The 16,671-nt window shown below is 44.1% G+C and overlaps 1 protein-coding gene across 3 annotated transcripts in view; it reads left to right on the top strand.

Annotated features, from left to right (window-relative positions):
- The first annotated feature begins 1,008 nt into the window (after nucleotides 1–1,008).
- CPVL (carboxypeptidase vitellogenic like) overlaps nucleotides 1,009–16,671 on the top strand; it is a 113,800-nt gene continuing 98,137 nt past the window's right edge. Inside the window, exon 1 of one of the 3 annotated variants that reach the window (XM_056519883.1) lies at nucleotides 1,009–1,027. The gene's annotated coding sequence lies outside the window, so the exon portion shown is untranslated. Of the gene's footprint in view, nucleotides 1,028–13,969; nucleotides 14,119–14,158; nucleotides 14,257–16,671 lie in introns of those variants that run through there. The other 2 variants (XM_056519882.1, XM_056519886.1) reach the window with 2 other exon arrangements.

Raw genomic sequence — 16,671 nt, 5'->3', positions numbered from 1 at the left:
ACAGGAGGCTTAATAGGAGATCAACGCGGGATTGGAGGGGGAAGTATGTAACAATTTTATTGTTATTTTAACGAATTTCTTTAGTTCTGTATATACGAAGGAAGAGGGAGGAGCTGACGTAGGCCGGGTCAGTGCTGGTAACACATCATGTAATGTACTGAACTGGTTTAAATAGAGATGGTACAAGGTAAATTAAGTATATAATATATTTATATAAAATATAAATGTAAGCAAATCTCCAGGACCAGATGGATAACAACCTAAAGTTCTTAGAGAACTAAGTTCAGTAATTTCTGTACCCTTGTTCATGATATTTAGAGATTTTCTGGTGTCTGGTATTGTGTCGAGGGACTGGCGCAAGGCAAATGTGGTACCAATCTTCAAAAAGGGCTCTAGGTCTTCCCCAGGTAATTATAGACCGGTAAGTCTAATGTGCATTGTGGGTAAATTATTTTAAGGACTTATAAGGGACTACATGCAGGAATACATAGGGAGGAATAGTATTATAAGCAGGGTTCAAGTCCTACAGGAATTCATGGGAACAGAGTTCCTGCACTTTTTCCACTGCAGGAACCCTGTTCCCATTATCAAGAGGCCTGCCAGACCAGTCCTTGAGTGGAAATCTTGGGTGAGTTCCCACACTTTTTCTTCCATGACTTGACCACTGGTTATAAGTGATAACCAGCATGGGTTTACTAAGGATAGAAGTCGCCAAACCAACCTAATTTGCTTTTATGAAGAGGTGAGTAGAAGCCTTGACAGAGGAATGGCTGTGAATATAGGGGGAGATTTATCAAAACCTGTGCAGAGGAAGAGTGGTGCAGTTGCCCATAGCAACCAATCAGATCGCTTCTTTCATTTTCCACAGGCCTCTAAAGAGGCCTGTGGAAAATGAAAGAAGCAATCTGATTGGTTGCTATGGGCAACTGCACCACTCTTCCTCTGCACAGGTTTTGATAAAGCTCCCCCATAGTGTTTTTGGATTTTGCTAAACCGTTTGATACTGTCCCTAATAGACATCTGATAGGTAAGTTAAGGTCTTTGGTCTTGGAAACTTTAGTTGGTAACTAAATTGAAAACTGGCTCATGGATCGTACCCAGAGAGTGGTGGTCAATGATTCGTACTCTGATTGGTCCCCGGTAATTAGTGGTGTACCCCAAGGTTCAGTACTGGGCCCGCTGCTGTTTAATTTATTTATCAATGATATAGAGGATGGTATTAACAGCTCTGTTTCTATCTTTGCAGATGACACCAAGCTTTGTAGCACAGTACAGTCTATAGAGGATGTGTATAGGTTACAGGATGACTTGGATAGACTAAGTGTCTGGGCATCCACTTGGCAAATGAGGTTCAATGTGGATAAATGTAAAGTTATGCATCTGGGTACTAATAACCTGCATGCGTCGTATGTCTTAGGGGGGGTTAAACTGGCAGAGTCACTGGTAGAGAAGGATCTGGGTGTACTTGTAGATCACAGACTACAGAATAGCATGCAATGTCAGGCTGCTGCTTCCAAAGCCGGCAGGATATTGTCATGTACAAAAAGAGGCAAGGAATCTAGGGACAGGGACATATTACTACCCCTCTATAAAGCACTGGTACAGTCTCACCTGGAATATGCTGTTCAGTTTTGGTTATCAGTCCATAAAAGGGACTTTGTGGAGCTGGAAGGGGTGCAGAGACGTGCGACTAAACTAATATGGGGCATGGAACATCTTAATGAGGAAAGGTTAAAAGAATTACAATTGTTTAGTCTTGAGAAGAGAATTTTAAGGGGGGGGGATATGATCAATGTATATAAGTATATAAATGGCCAATACAAAAAATATGGAGAAAAACTGTTCCAGGTTAAACCCCCTTAAAGGGGTACTCCACCCCTAGACATCTTTTCCCCTATCCAAAGGATAGGGGATAAGATGTCTGATGGTGGGGGTCCCGCCGCTGGGGACCCCCGCATTCTACCATGCGGCACCCACCTGTAACGGCTTCCGGAAAAGCTGGAGGCCCTCAGGCTAATACTATCCCGACCACAAGAACGGAAGATTGTGACGTCAGGACTCTGCCCCCGTGTGACGTCACACCCGCCCCCTAAATGCAAGTCTATGGGAGGGGGCGTGACAGCTCATCCTTGCAGTTTGCTTTGTAGATTTGTCCTTATCCTACCATAAATGCAATGATAAATGTCCCCCATAGATGATGAAAAGATTCCACGTGTCTAGCTTCTGACTCTGGATTTTAAGATGAACTATTATTTAAACATCCATCCATTACTTTCATATTGCACAACCTGTCCAAAATACTGGTTCAGATGAATGAAACATAAGTTGCAGTTTCCTAATGTAAAATAATAGTGTCACATTACTTTGCAGAAGCCTTACACATATTGACTTCCATATTCTTTGCCAAAAATGGATACAGATCATAACAGCAGGAAGAAGCAAATGTTTTCTTTTTTCTCTAATTGGGATCCAGTCATCTTTTTATGATGACAAACATAAAACACAAACACATAAACACAAACAATCATAATATCACAGTAATGTGCACAGTATACGAGAAAGCCATAATGCAAACTGTGACGTCATGTGAAAACATACGTGTCACATTGATGCAGCACAAGGGAAACAGTCAGATCATTTCAACAGGCACATACTGTAAGTACAACCAGAAGTTCATAAATACTAATAGCAGAGCTGCTCATCTAAAATAGCTGTGTATATAATAACAATAATATGTGGATCGGTGCAGTTGATATTAGATCAAGTTATTAGGTTAAAGTGTCTCCAGCAACGTCAAGTTTGCATAAGAAAGAAAAACAAGGTATACTTAAATCCTGTCTATTCAAGGAAAGAAGAAAACTAATCCTCAGAAATATACCTGAAATAATGTTTTTTTGCAAGTGAAGTTAAAGGGGTACACCGCCCCTAGACATCTTATCCAATCCAAGGGATAGGGGATAAGATGTCTGATCGTGGAGGTTCCACCATTGGGACCGCCCGCGATCTCAATGCAGCACCTTGTGTTTTGAACATTATGTTCAGAGCGCTCGGTTTGGGTGGCCGTGGTCGTGCCTTCTCACCATGCCCTCTCATGATGTCACACCACGCCCTCTCCATTCATGTCTATGAGAGGGGGTGTGACGGCTAGGGGGTCCAACCGCTGGGAGCACTCCAGCCCCCACCTTCTGAGAGGTACAATTCATGGCAGTGATGGCCCTCTCAGCCAATCACTGGACGCAGTCATGTACTGCCTTAGCTGGTGATTGACTGAGCAGGCCGTCCCTGCTGAGAGCAGTTTGTCTCGGAAAGTGGGAGCCAATGCGCTTATCGGTAATAAGTGGTCACTGTTCTGGAGATTACTAAGGATAGGGGATAAGTGTTAGATCGTGGATCTTCCGAACGACATCCAGGTTCCGTGCATGGAATGAGCATTTTCGACCACAGCACAAAGCTACGGCCGACACGCCCCCTGAATGCAGTTCTATGGCAGAGCGGGGGATTGCCAAAAGCAGCACTCTGGCTCTCCCATAGAGCTGCATGGAGGAGCCACTCGGGAGATCGCAGGGGGCCCCAGCGGTCGGACCCCCCCCCCCCCCCTCCGTGATCTAACACTTATCCCCTATTCTTAGGATAGGGGGTAAGTTGTTACATCCCGGAGTTATCCTTTAATTAACCATTATAGATATTATGGATACCTTTGAAAATACCTTTTTTTAACTCTGGTTGTTAGCATGAATACAACATTTCAGCCTCACTAAACAAAGAAAACGATTTTCTCTCCAGGTGGGATATCTAACAGATATAATACTGTACAGCTTTAATAACCATGAGAAGAAACTATTCCAAAATGTATTGATTACATGACCATATATCAATACCCCATATTATACATCTGATCTGCAGAGCTGTTGAATAATATGAATGGCTATATTTTTACCTTTTATCTTTCTTTTGTACTGTCAAGGTAGACTTAGGTTTAATTATTTTCATATATCAATTGACATCTGTGTACTCTATTTCTTTGACACATATGCAATTGTAAATGTACCTTTTATTTTATTTCTCGTGTTACTTTAAAATTGTCAATAAAAAACTATGTAAAAAAAAGTTTCTTACTTTTTAAGTTGGGGCTACACAGGGACTCTCACTGGGACATGAGTCACACAGCCAGATCAATGTGCCAAACTGCAGGGATCATGCTGCATTGCAGCTTAGGAAAGTGAATGAGGTGGCATAACGACCCACAAGTGGCCATGTCCACACCCAAAAGTGGCAAAAATATTCATCAAGACAATTTGCTTGTGACTGTCAGGTTGTGACCACTTGTGAGTCGCAGTGCCACCCCATTCACTTACCTTAGCTGCAATGCAGCACTATCCCTGTAGTTTGACATGCTGATCCTTGGCCTTTTGTCCCATGTCCTGTAGTCCTTAGGCTATGTTCACACGGGCGAATGTCCGCATGCAAAAATTCTGTGTGGACATTCCCCTGACAACGGAGTGCCGGCAGAACATGCTGGCGCCAGGACCGCTTGGAAATGCGCCGTCTCATAGACTGCAATGTCAACTCCACAGAAAGAATAGACATGTCTACTCTTTCCTCCTCGTCCTCAGGCAGCACAGATGGGATATTTCATCCCCCAGACTCCATCCTAGGACCGTCCACCTAGCAAGATAAATCAAGAAATTAGCATAGTTAATTGCTGACCTGATAAGACCCTCTCCTACAGCTCACATATGTATATTAAATAGAGTTAAGTCCTTCTCCTGAGAATTCCTATTGTTCTGAGAATATTCGCTGAGGCTCCCTTGTATTTCTTGCTTAAATACTTTTAGAATTTCATAGATAAGGAATGTGTGGTAGCCTGGGGTGTAGGGTATATGGGGTGTAGCTGTGCGGTAACTAAAGGGTGCTTGCTTAACCCTTATCACTCGTGACTCCAGGGTGCGGGCACCTCTGTATATGCTTGTCCTATCGCCACCCATCCCAAGAATGATAGGGAGGTATAATAAATGATTGTCCACAACCGGAGGTTTTCATAAAACTGTCGGAACCTTTACTGCAGCTTTTGTGCCACATTAAACAGGAACAGTCTTTGTACAAGAGTCTATTACAATCCTGACAGTTGGTTGGGACCTCGTGAGTTCTGAGCTTAGAAAAGGAATAAGTGCTGTTCCGCTGGATTTAGGGGATTGAGTTTAGGTCCAGTAGGCACACTAGCTTTAGCGGGGATTGATATCGTAACTCACGATTAGATTCAGGCTGGGGCTGGCAGGCTTCAGGCCTAAGCTTGTCTTTGTAAGAAACACGGAACTCCTCTCTCTCTGATTGTCCGGCACCCAAGAGAGCGATAATTGGTTGCAGCTCCCTTACATGGGTAGTGGCTGGCCTTAAGCTCACTGGTCCATACCATCTGTCATTCACTTTACAAGGAATTATGGTCTAACCATGTGACCACGTATGAGAACTCCAAAGGTCCTTCAACACACCTTACTGGAATTAGTCATGTGACCTAAGGTCCTGCGACACTATAATACTAATTAAATATACAATTATTTATACATGTAAACATCACAGAATTGCATAAGAAAGAGGCGACTAGGGGCTATCCCACCAGGAGGATGCTACTGGAACGAAGTAACTGACTTTGGGGACCACCACACAAGGTACAGTATACAATACGGTACCGGGACACCTCAAATGCAGTTTATGATTCTACCATGTTTAACTCAGGTGGCAGAGGAAACTTCCTTTCTCTAGTAAGGATTGTTTTACCAGTCAGCTTCCACCTGCTGGCAGAGAGGGTCCAATTTTTTTTAAAGAAGTCAAGAACGCAGCCTCCTAGTCCTTACTGTTAATCTGTGAAATACTATGTCTCAAGATTAAGGCTTCAGCCTGTAACACTGTTGTCCTGTTTTCTAGTTTTACCCTTTCTATGGTTTTCTACTGTAGATCCCATTTGTGCTGCCTGAGGATGAGGAGGAAAAACAAAACTTGTCTTACCTGTAATTTTGCTTTCCTCGAGTCCTAAGGCAGCACACAAATACACTCCCAATAACTAGTTTTTCTGTCATTCATCTATATTTAATACACATATGTGAGCTGCAGGAGAGGGTCTTATCAAGTCAGCAATTTACTATGCTAATTTCTTGATATATCTTGCTAGGTGGACGGTTTAGGATGGAATCTGGGGGATGAAATATCCCATCTGTGCTGCCTTAAAGGAGTACTCTAGTGCAGAGTATTCCTGCTCCGTCCTGCCCGGGCTGCAAAATAAATGAAAATAAACCATCACTCACCTCCCTGGGTTCCCGCAGAGCGCCACTACAGCTGATCGGTCCTCCGGTGCATCTCCTTCATACTTCCGGGTGTAACGAAGCGTCACATGGCGCTCAGCCTATCGCCGGCCGCCGCGATGTTCAGCCTCGGCCGGCGATAGGCTGAGCGCCATGTGACGCTTCATTACACCCGGAAGTATGAAGGAGATGCACCGGAGGACCGATCAGCTGTAGTGGCGCTCCGCGGGAACCCAGGGAGGTGAGTGATGGTTTATTTTCATTTATTTTGCAGCCCGGGCAGGACGGAGCAGGAATACTCTGCACTAGAGTACTCCTTTAAGACTCGAAGAAAGCAAAAGTACAGGTAAGACAAATTTTGTTTTCTGTGGACTCCTGAATTGGGATTTCAGCAGCAGATGTTTCTTATTACGGCGTGTGCACAGTACAACAGAATCCCATTGCTGCCGCCTCAATGTCTGTGCGGAATTCTAATGCGGAATGCATGGAAATTCCATTGTGTGAACATAGCCTTACACAGAAAACTTTTTCTCCACAGGTCTGATCTATGGGAAAAAAAACAAAAAAATGCCATAGTCTTAGCATGCTGTGATTTTTAATCCATCCAGGATACAGGGTGTACAGGTATGCCCTCATGTCCTGGGACTTAAGGACCAAGGGCGTTCCTAGGGTTTAAACCATTATCACGAGTGGAGAATGGGTTAAACCCAGTGGGTCCCGGTTGCTATGGACAGCCAGGACCCACGTCTTATGCTGGGCACTGCCGATCGGGCTGATGCCCGGCATTAACCCTTTAGACACCGCAATCAAAGTTAATTGCGGCGTCTAAAATGCGGGGTTAACTGTGCCGGTAGCTCAGTGGAGCTGATCGGGACATCCGCGGCGACATCGTGGTCGATCTGCTGAGTGGACAGTGGAAGGGCCCTTGCTTGCCTCCTCACCATCTGATCGGTTTTCTTTTGCTCCTAGCCTGCTATGCAGGCTAGAGCAGCAGAGCGCCTATGACACTGATCTATGCTATTCTATGGCATAGCATTGATCAGTATATACAATCAGAAGATTGCATGGTATAGCCCCCTATTGGGGCAAAAAAAAAAGAAACTGTAAAAAAAAGTCAATAAAAGTGAATCACCCCCCTTTTCTCATTTTTAAATAAACTAATGTAATAAAAAATAAAAATAATCATATGTAAATGTCCAAACTATTAAAATATAAAGTTAGCTAAATGACACAGTCGATGGCGCACATGTAAAAAAAAAAAATACCAAAGTCCAAAATTGTGCATTTTTGGTCACTTCATATACCATAAAAAATTTATAAAAAGCAATCAAAAAGTCCCATCAAAACAGAAAGGGTACCGATAAAAACTACAGACCACAGCGCAAAATAATTGCTCTAATATAGCCCTGTATGCGGAAAATTAAAAAAGTTATAGGGGTCATAACAATTTTAAACATACTAATTTTGGTGCATGTAGTTAGAATTTCTTAAAGTAGTAAAATTAAATAAAACCTTCATAAATATATCCTTATAACCGAATGGACCTACAGAATAAAGCTAGGGTGTCACTTTTACCAAAAATTGCACTGCATAGAAGTGGAAGCCCCCAAAAGTTAAAAAAATTGCGTTTTTTTTTCTCAATTTCACCCCACAAATATATTGCTTTTGGTTTTGTGTTAGATTTTGTTATTAAATAATTGATGTAATTACAAAGTACAATTGATGGCGCAAAAAACAAGCCCTTATATGGGTCTGTAGGTACAAAATTGAAAGTGGTATGATTTTTAGAAGGGGTGGAGGAAAAAACGAAAGTGCAAAAACGAAAATTGGCCTGGTCCTTAACCCCTTAAGGACTCATGACGTTCTCATACGTCTTCATTTCAGAGTCCTTAAGGATTTATGACATATGAGAACTTCATGAGCTTTCCCGGCCCCCCCGCAGCCAGCTGGAGCGGAGCCGGTGCCCGATGCCTGCTGAAATAGTTCAGCAGGCATAGCGGCATATCGCCCAGGGGGGTCATGATGACTCCCCATGTCGGCGATGGCCGCAGATCGCTGTACAATTCAGCCCAGCGATCTGCGGCAGATTCCGGGTAAATGGGGTCTCCAGTGACCCGGTGACCTGGAATTACTGGCTGATCGGGGCCGTCAGAGACAGCCATAGCCAGCCATAGCCAGCAGGGGTGAGGTGGCACTGGTGTCACCTCACGATCGCCCTGATTCATCGGCCGGTTTACCGGCCGACCAATCAGGGCACCTGCTGCGGGTGTCACTCCCGAAACCCGCTCCGCCCCTCTTCCGGAGGATGTGAGTGGGTGCGGGAAATGGACCCCGGCAGCTGGGGACCCCGATCCCCAGCGTCCCTGTTGGGATCGGGGCCCCAGGAGTGGCGGCGACAAGGGACTGACATGTGTGCGGGAGCAGCAGTTGGAGGTGAGTGACAGCCTCCTTCTGTTGCTTAGCAACAACTCCCAGCATGCAAAAAGGGCATGCTGGGAGATGTAGTTATGCAACAGCAGGAGGCAGACCACCACAACTCCCAGCATTCCCTTATGGGCATGCTGGGACTTATAGTTTTGCAACAGCTGGAGGCAGATTTTTTCTATGGAAAAGTGTACCTTCAGCTGTTGTATAACTACAACTCCAAGCTTGCACAATCAGCTAAAGTGCATGCTGGGAGTTGTAGTGGTGCATCTGCTGAAGGCAACTCCTGTCGGTGACTGCTGAGAGTTGTAGTTTTGCAACAGCTGAAGGCACACTGGTTGTGAAACACAGAGTTTTTTTTACTTAACTCAGTGTTTCACGACTGGTGTGCCTCCAGCTGTTGCAAACTACAACTCCCAGCATGCACCGTACATGCTGGGAGTTGTAGTTTTGCAACAGCTGGAGGCACACTGGTTGTGAAACACTGAGTTAAGTAGCAAACCAGTGTGTCTCCAGCTGTTGCATAACTACAATCCCCAGCATCCCCAGCCAAAGTAGTATGCCTCCAGCTTTTGCAAAACTATAACTCCCAGCATGCACTGATAGACCGTACATGCTGGGAGTTGTAGTTTTGCAACAGCTGGATGTTTCTCCCCCCCCCCCCCCCCCCCACATAGGCGGAGGTTTGCAGTAAGTATCCGGCTGCAAGTTTGAGCTGCGGCAAATTTTCTGCCGCAGCTCAAACTGCCAGCGAGAAACTACTGTGAACCCCCGCCCATGTGACTGTACCCTAAAAACACTACACTACACTAACAAACAATAAAAGAAAAAGTAAAAAAACACTACATATACACATACCCCTACACAGCCCCCCTCCCCTCCCCAATAAAAAGGAAAAACGTCTGGTACGCCACTGTTTCCAAAACGGAGCCTCCAGCTGTTGCAAAACAACTACTCCCAGTATTGCCAGACAGCCACTGACTGCCCAGGCATGCTGGGAGTTTTACAACAGCTGGAGGCACCCTGTTTGGGAATCACTGGCGTAGAATACCCCTATGTACACCCCTATGTAAGTCCCTAATTTAGGCCTCAAATGCGCATGGCGCTCTTTCGCCGTACTAGGGAGAAAATTGTGTTACAAATTGTGTTCCCAAATCTTTGGGAAACCAAGCATTTTAGGTAAAAAATTTAATTTTTATTTTACATATGCAAAAGTCGTGAAACACCTGTGGGGTATTAAGGTTCACTGTACCCCTTGTTACGTTCCCCGAGGGGTCTAGTTTCCAAAATAGTATGCCATGTGTTTTTTTTTTTGCTGTTCTGGCACCATAGGGGCTTCCTAAATGCGGCATGCCCGCAGAGCAAAATTTGCTTTCAAAAAGCCAAATGTAACTCCCTCTCTTCTAAGACCTGTAGTGCTCCAGCAGAATCGGGAGAAATTGGGCTTTAAATGTTGGGAGTTATTTTCTGCTATTACCCTTTTTAAAATGTGAAATTTTTGGGAAACCAAGCATTTTAGGTAAAAACTATTATTATTTTTTTTACATATGCAAAAGTCTTGAATCACCTGTGGGGTATTAAGGTTCACTTTACCCCTTGTTATGTCTAGTTTCCAAAATGGTATGCCATGTGTTTTTTTTTTTTTTTGCTGTTCTGGCACCATAGGGGCTTCCTAAAGGTGACATGCCCCCCAAAAAATATTTGTCGCTCCTTCCCTTCTGAGCCCTCTACTGCGCCCGCCGAACAATTAACATAGACATATGAGGTATGTGCTTACTCGAGAAAAATTGGGTTTCAAATACAAGTAAAAATTTTCTCCTTTTTACGCCTTGCAAAAATTAAAAAATTGGGTCTACAAGAACATGCGAGTGTAAAAAATGAAGATTTTGAATTTTCTCCTTCACTTTGCTGCTATTCCTGTGAAACACCTTAAGGGTTAAAACACTTACTGAATGTCATTTTGAATACTTTGGGGGGTGCAGTTTTTATAATGGGGTCATTTGTGGGTTATTTCTAAATCCTTAAAATCCACTTCAAACCTGAACTGGTCCATGAAAAATAGTGAGTTTGAAAATGTTGTGAAAAATTTGAAAAATGCTGCTGAACTTTGAAGCCCTCTGGTGTCTTCCAAAAGTAAAAACTCGTCAATTTTATGATGCAAATATAAAGTAGACATATTGTATATGTGAACCCCAAAAAAATTATTTTGAATATCCATTTTCCTTACAAGCAGAGAGCTTCAAAGTTAGAAAAATGTAAAATTTTCATTTTTTTCATCAAATTTGGGGATTTTTCACCAAGAAAGGATGCAAGTTACCACAAAAATTTACAACTATGTTAAAGTAGAATATGTCACGAAAAAACTATCTCGGAATCAGAATGATAACTAAAAGCATTCCAGAGTTATTCATGTTTAAAGTGACAGTGGTCAGAATTGCAAAAAACGGCCGAGTCTTTAAGGTGAAAAAGGGCTCGGTCCTTAAGGGGTTAAAGGGGTACTCTGGTGGAAAACATGTTTTTTTATCAACTGGTGCCAGAAACTTAAAGAGATTTGTAAATGACTTCTATTAAAAAAATCTTTACCCTTCCAGTTCTTTTTAGCAGCTGTATGCTACAGAGGAAATTCTTTTCTTTTTGAAATTTTTTTTTTGTCTTGTCCACAGTGCTCTCTGCTGACATCTGATTCCCATATCAGGAACTGTCCAGAGCAGGAGAAAATCCCCATTGCAAACCTATGCTGCTCTGGACAGTTCCTGACACGGACAGAGGTGTCAGCAGCGAGCACTGTAGACAAGACAAAAAAGAAATTCAAAAAGAAAAGAATTTCCTGCTAAAAAGTACAGGAAGGATTAAGATTTTTCAATAGAAGTCATTTACAAATCTGTTTAGCTTTCTGGCACCAGTTGATTTAAAAAAAAAAATAATAATTCCCCCGGTGTACCCCTTTAAGGTCAAAATGGGCTTTGTCCTTAAAGGACAACTGTAGTGCAAGACTTTTATATATTGCTGTGCCCGGACCTCAAAATTAAACAAAATAAACTTTAACATACCTTCCTACGTGCCCCCGTTGGTCCGGCACAGGCCTCACAGTCCAGCGGTGCGAACCTCATTCAACTTCCTGGGGAAGGGGATGCCGCAGAGCCGTCAGCGTATCACCGGCTGCAGCGATGTCTCGCCCAAAAAGATGCCATATGCCAAATTTGTCATTTTTTGGTGGGGCATTGTTTCAAAAAAACAACACCGACAAAAACAAAAAAAAACTAAATGGAAACACATCCACAAGGTGTACTTATAGTCAAATTGTCGCAATTCTTTCACAAGCAGCACAGAATTGGGATTTGACAGTGAACTGTGAATCCACAATCGGCAGGAAAACGGCAGTTACAAAATCCTATACGGCCGTTAGAAAATCCCATTATAGTCTATGGGATTTTTGTAATAGACGTTTTAACCCGTTATAGCCTGTTATTGATAACGGACGTTATTTTATGACGGAAGATAGTAACGGGAGAAATAGTTCACAAAATAACGGCCGTTATTAATAACGGGCTATAACTGGTTAAAACAGCTATTAGAAAAATCCCATAGACTATAATGGGATTTTCTAACGGGCGTATAGGATTTTGTAACTGTCGTTTTACTGCCGATTTTCTGACGGAACTTCGAAAACGGAGTCATTATGTAGTGTGAAAGGGGCCTTAATAATAATGGGGGGGATTTATCCTGGCGGTTTTGCCGGTTGACAGTTTCTTTTTACCCTTTTTTTTTCACTTTGGTTTTCGTGGACATGCCCCAAATTTATCATTTGGTACAAGTTGTTAGTAATTTTGGCGCAAATGGTGAAATCAGCTGTTCACAGCGCCTTTTACACAGAACTTACCGCCACAGAGGACGCGTATTTTACCCTGTAGAGCAGCCATTTCGGAGTCCCCCCTGCAGTATATCAGCAAGCGACAGGAGTTATTTTCTTTTGTGGGGTTTATAGCCACCATGTGAAATGGATTTTGTTTTCAACTTGGGTAGTTTTTTATTTTTGTTACTTTAGTGCAGTGGTCTTAGACCTGCAGACCTCCAGATATTGCAAAACTACAATTCCCAGCATGCCCGGACAGCCGTTGGCTGTCCGGGCATGCTGGGAGTTGTAGTTTTGCAACATCTGGAGGTCCGCAGGTTGGAGACCACTGCTTTAGTGCTTACCTTTCCTGAACCTATGTGGCCATGTCCAATGCTGGCTCAACGGAGGGTGAAGGTCCCTCAGAGACAACTATGTCGCAGGATAGTATTGCGCAGCCCCGGAGGCGTTGCTGCTTTCACAAAAAAAATGTTCATGTATTTTGACGCCTTTACATTTTCTGACATTGCTAATAGAGATGAGCGAACTTACAGTAAATTCGATTCGTCACGAACTTCTCGGCTTGGCAGTTGCTGACTATTCCTGCATAAATCAGTTCAGCTTTCAGGTGCTCCCGTAGGCTGGAAAAGGTGGATACAGTCCTAGGAAAGAGTCTCCTAGGATCCACCTTTCCCAGCCCACCGGAGCACCTGAAGGCTGAACTAATTTATGCAGGAAAAGTCATCAACTGCCGAGCCGAGAAGTTAGTGACGAATCGAATTTACTGTAAGTTCGCTCATCTCTAATTGCTAAGTGTGTTTTCCATGTGCAAAATTTCTTAGCGGTGAATTGCGCAAAAAAAAAACAAAAGGCGCAAAATTGCGCCATAGATCGATTGACGCAAATGATGAATTACTGACTAAAGTTAAAATCACACACAGGACCGTGTGATTTTGAGAAAGTTGTAAAAATGACAGTGGAGAAAATGCGCCAAACTTTGGTGCAAAAAGACCAATGTCAAAGTGCCAAAGTATTGCGCCAAAGTTACGTGAAAAAAACCACATAAATCCTTTGATAAATACCCCCCAATGATCTGATCCATAATCTGGATTCTGATAATGAGGCCTGCTAGACTAGATCTACTAGGACGTGACCAGATTGTTTACTATATACTGCAGTGTTTCCCAACCAGGGCGCCTCCAGCTGTTGCAAAACTACAACTCCCAGCATGCCCGGACAGCCAACGGCTGTCCGGGCATGCTGGGAGTTGTAGTTTTGCAACAGCTGGAGGCGCCCTGGTTGGGAAACACTGATATAGTGGGTGAGTACTGCAGTCTGTCCAGTGCTCTGCTGAGAACCTTCACTGTTGCAGAATCCAAGCGATCTATAGCACCATCTACAGGTCAAGTGAGCGATTGCAGCCAGTGTTTTCCCCAGCAGCCCCGGGCCCAGTGTTCACGTGAGTCATAAGACACAGCCGAGCACTGCCTCTCCACTACTGCTCGGGACCGGGGAGGCCGCACTCTGCGCTCTGCTACATCTGCTGTGTGTCCGGCTGTGTGGAATGTGAGTACTGCGGGCAGTGTATCCTGTCGTGTGTGTGTGGTGCTGCGGTATACTGAGGGAACTTCCTGTTTGTCTTTCGGAGCCGCCCGCTTCTCTGCTGTGACTAGAGGGCAGAAGCTGCCTAGGGGGGAGCAGGAGGTTTGGCAGTCAGGGCTGTATATGTTACACTAGTGATCAACCAACCTGTGTAAGAACTACAACTCCCAGCTTGCCCTGCAATGTCACAAAATGAGAATCATTGTGCTATACAATATACAGTGACCCATCGACCTACGATGGCCCCGACATACGATAAATTTCAACATACGATGCTTTTTTTTTATGTCGGGGCCATCGCATAAACTGCTATCCGGCAGCGCTGACTGCTTCAGCTGCCACCGGATAGCCGTTTATGGTGCCCCATGTGGTCCGCTGACGATCACTTACCTGTCCTCGGGGCTCCGGCGCGTCCTCTTCAGGATCCCTTGCATCGTCAGCGCTCTCCATCGTCGTCATCACGTCGCTGCGCATGACGTCCCGTCATCCAATAGGAGCGGCGTGCGTAGCGACGTGATGGCGGCGACGGAGAGCGAGGATGTCGGGGAAGCAGAGGCCTTGCCGGAGCGTTGGGGACGCGGCAACAGCAATGCATCATCCCGCGCAGCAGTGACGGTCCGGAGCGGCGGGGACAGATGAGTACAACTTCCTCTAACAGTGGTCTTCAACCTACAGACCTCCAGATGTTGCAAAACTACAACACCCAGCATGCCCGGACAGCCGTTGGCTGTCCGGACATGCTGGGTGTTGTAGTTTTGCAACATCTGGAGGTCCGCAGGTTGTAGACCGCTGTCCTATACTCTACATTGCACGGATCTCTCAACATACAATGGTTTCAACAAACGATGGTCCGCTTGGAACGGATTACCATCATATATTGAGGGACCACTGTGGTGATATTTGGGCTACATGGGTGACAAAAATCTACAGGAGGGTGATGTGATCAAGTGCTTCTATAATTACCAGATTGCACAGCAGTGTTTCCCAACCAGGGTGCCTCCAGCTGTTGCAAAACTACAACTCCCAGTATTGCATTTCTATGTGGACTCCGCAGGAAAATTTAATTGTCTACTCTTTCTGCAGATGTGGAATCAGAAACACCTGGCGTAGAAATTCCACCGTGCGCACAGTGCAGCAGACTCCCATTAAAATCAACAGTTTTTGGTGTAGCGGATGGCTTGCATGCGCCCTAGCAATATTTGATTCATCATTTATTGAATCAGAAATTTGGGCCGCACTGCCAAGGATCTCCATTTCTCACCCCAATGATTATACGGCATTGCAGCTTAAAGGGGTACTCCGGTGAAAAACTTTTTTTTTTTTTTGTTAGAAAAAAAAAATGGAGGCTCTTAGCGCACTTTTTGATCAAAACGTGTGCCCCCCCCCATCCACCACGCGGAGGTGGCCTCATTTTGGATGGGAGACTAACACACATTCTGAGCATAACACACACCTCTGCTGGGCATATAGCCTCTGACTGGGTGACATGCTGGATCCATTATCAATTTAACCCCTTAAAGCGCAACTGTCATGACATTTTGGTGCAATAACCTGCACACAGCCTTTGTACTGTGTGCAGGTGGTGGGTATAAATGTTTTTACCTGAAATTTGGCGGCTTTCATGACTGCAAAAAAGGCTTTTATTCAAAGCCACTGACTGTCGGATAGGCGTGGCGCGAGGTACGCGATTGACACACAGGTCTTGCTGGATGACACACAGCAGCACGCTGATTAGATTAGCTGAAGGGCACATGCGCTGGGACCTGTGTGTCAATCACACAGAGGTCCCAGCGCGGACGTACGGTTGGGCGTGGCGGCTGCGGGGCATCGCTTACCTCGCGCCACGCCTATCCGACAGTCAGTGGCTTTGAATAAAAGCCTTTTTTGCAGTCATGAAAGCCGCCAAATTTCAGGTAAAAACATTTATACCCACCACCTGCACACAGTACAAAGGCTGTGTGCAGGTTATTGCACCAAAATGTCATGACAGTTGCGCTTTAAGGATGCAGGGTTTTTCCATTTTTGCATTTTTTTCCTCATCACCTTCTAAAAATCATAACGCTTTCAATTTTGCACATAAAATTCCACATGATGGCTTATTTTTTGTGCCACTAATTCTACTTTGCAGTGACATCAGTCATTTTACCCAAAAATCCACGGAAAAACGGAAAAAAAATTCATTGTGCGACAAAATTGAAGGAAAAAATTTAATTTTGTAAATTTTGGGGGCTTCCGTTTCTACGTAGTACATTTTTCGGTAAAAATTACACCTTATCTTTATTCTGTAGGTCCATATGGTTAAAATGATACCCTACTTATATAGGTTTGATTTTGTCATACTTCGAAAAAAAATCATAACTACATGCAGGAAAATTGTAAAAAATTCTCATCTTCTAACCCCTATAACTTTTTTTTATTTTTCTGCTTACGGTCCGGTATGAGGGCTAATTTTTTGCACCGTGTTCTGAAGTTTTTATCGGTACCATTTTTTTTTTTTTATTGATTGGACTTTTTGGT

The sequence above is a fragment of the Hyla sarda genome, chromosome 5 (assembly GCF_029499605.1).
Source record: "Hyla sarda isolate aHylSar1 chromosome 5, aHylSar1.hap1, whole genome shotgun sequence".
Classification (NCBI taxonomy): Eukaryota; Metazoa; Chordata; class Amphibia; order Anura; family Hylidae; genus Hyla; species Hyla sarda.
This window is presented reverse-complemented; position numbering and strand designations above follow the sequence as displayed.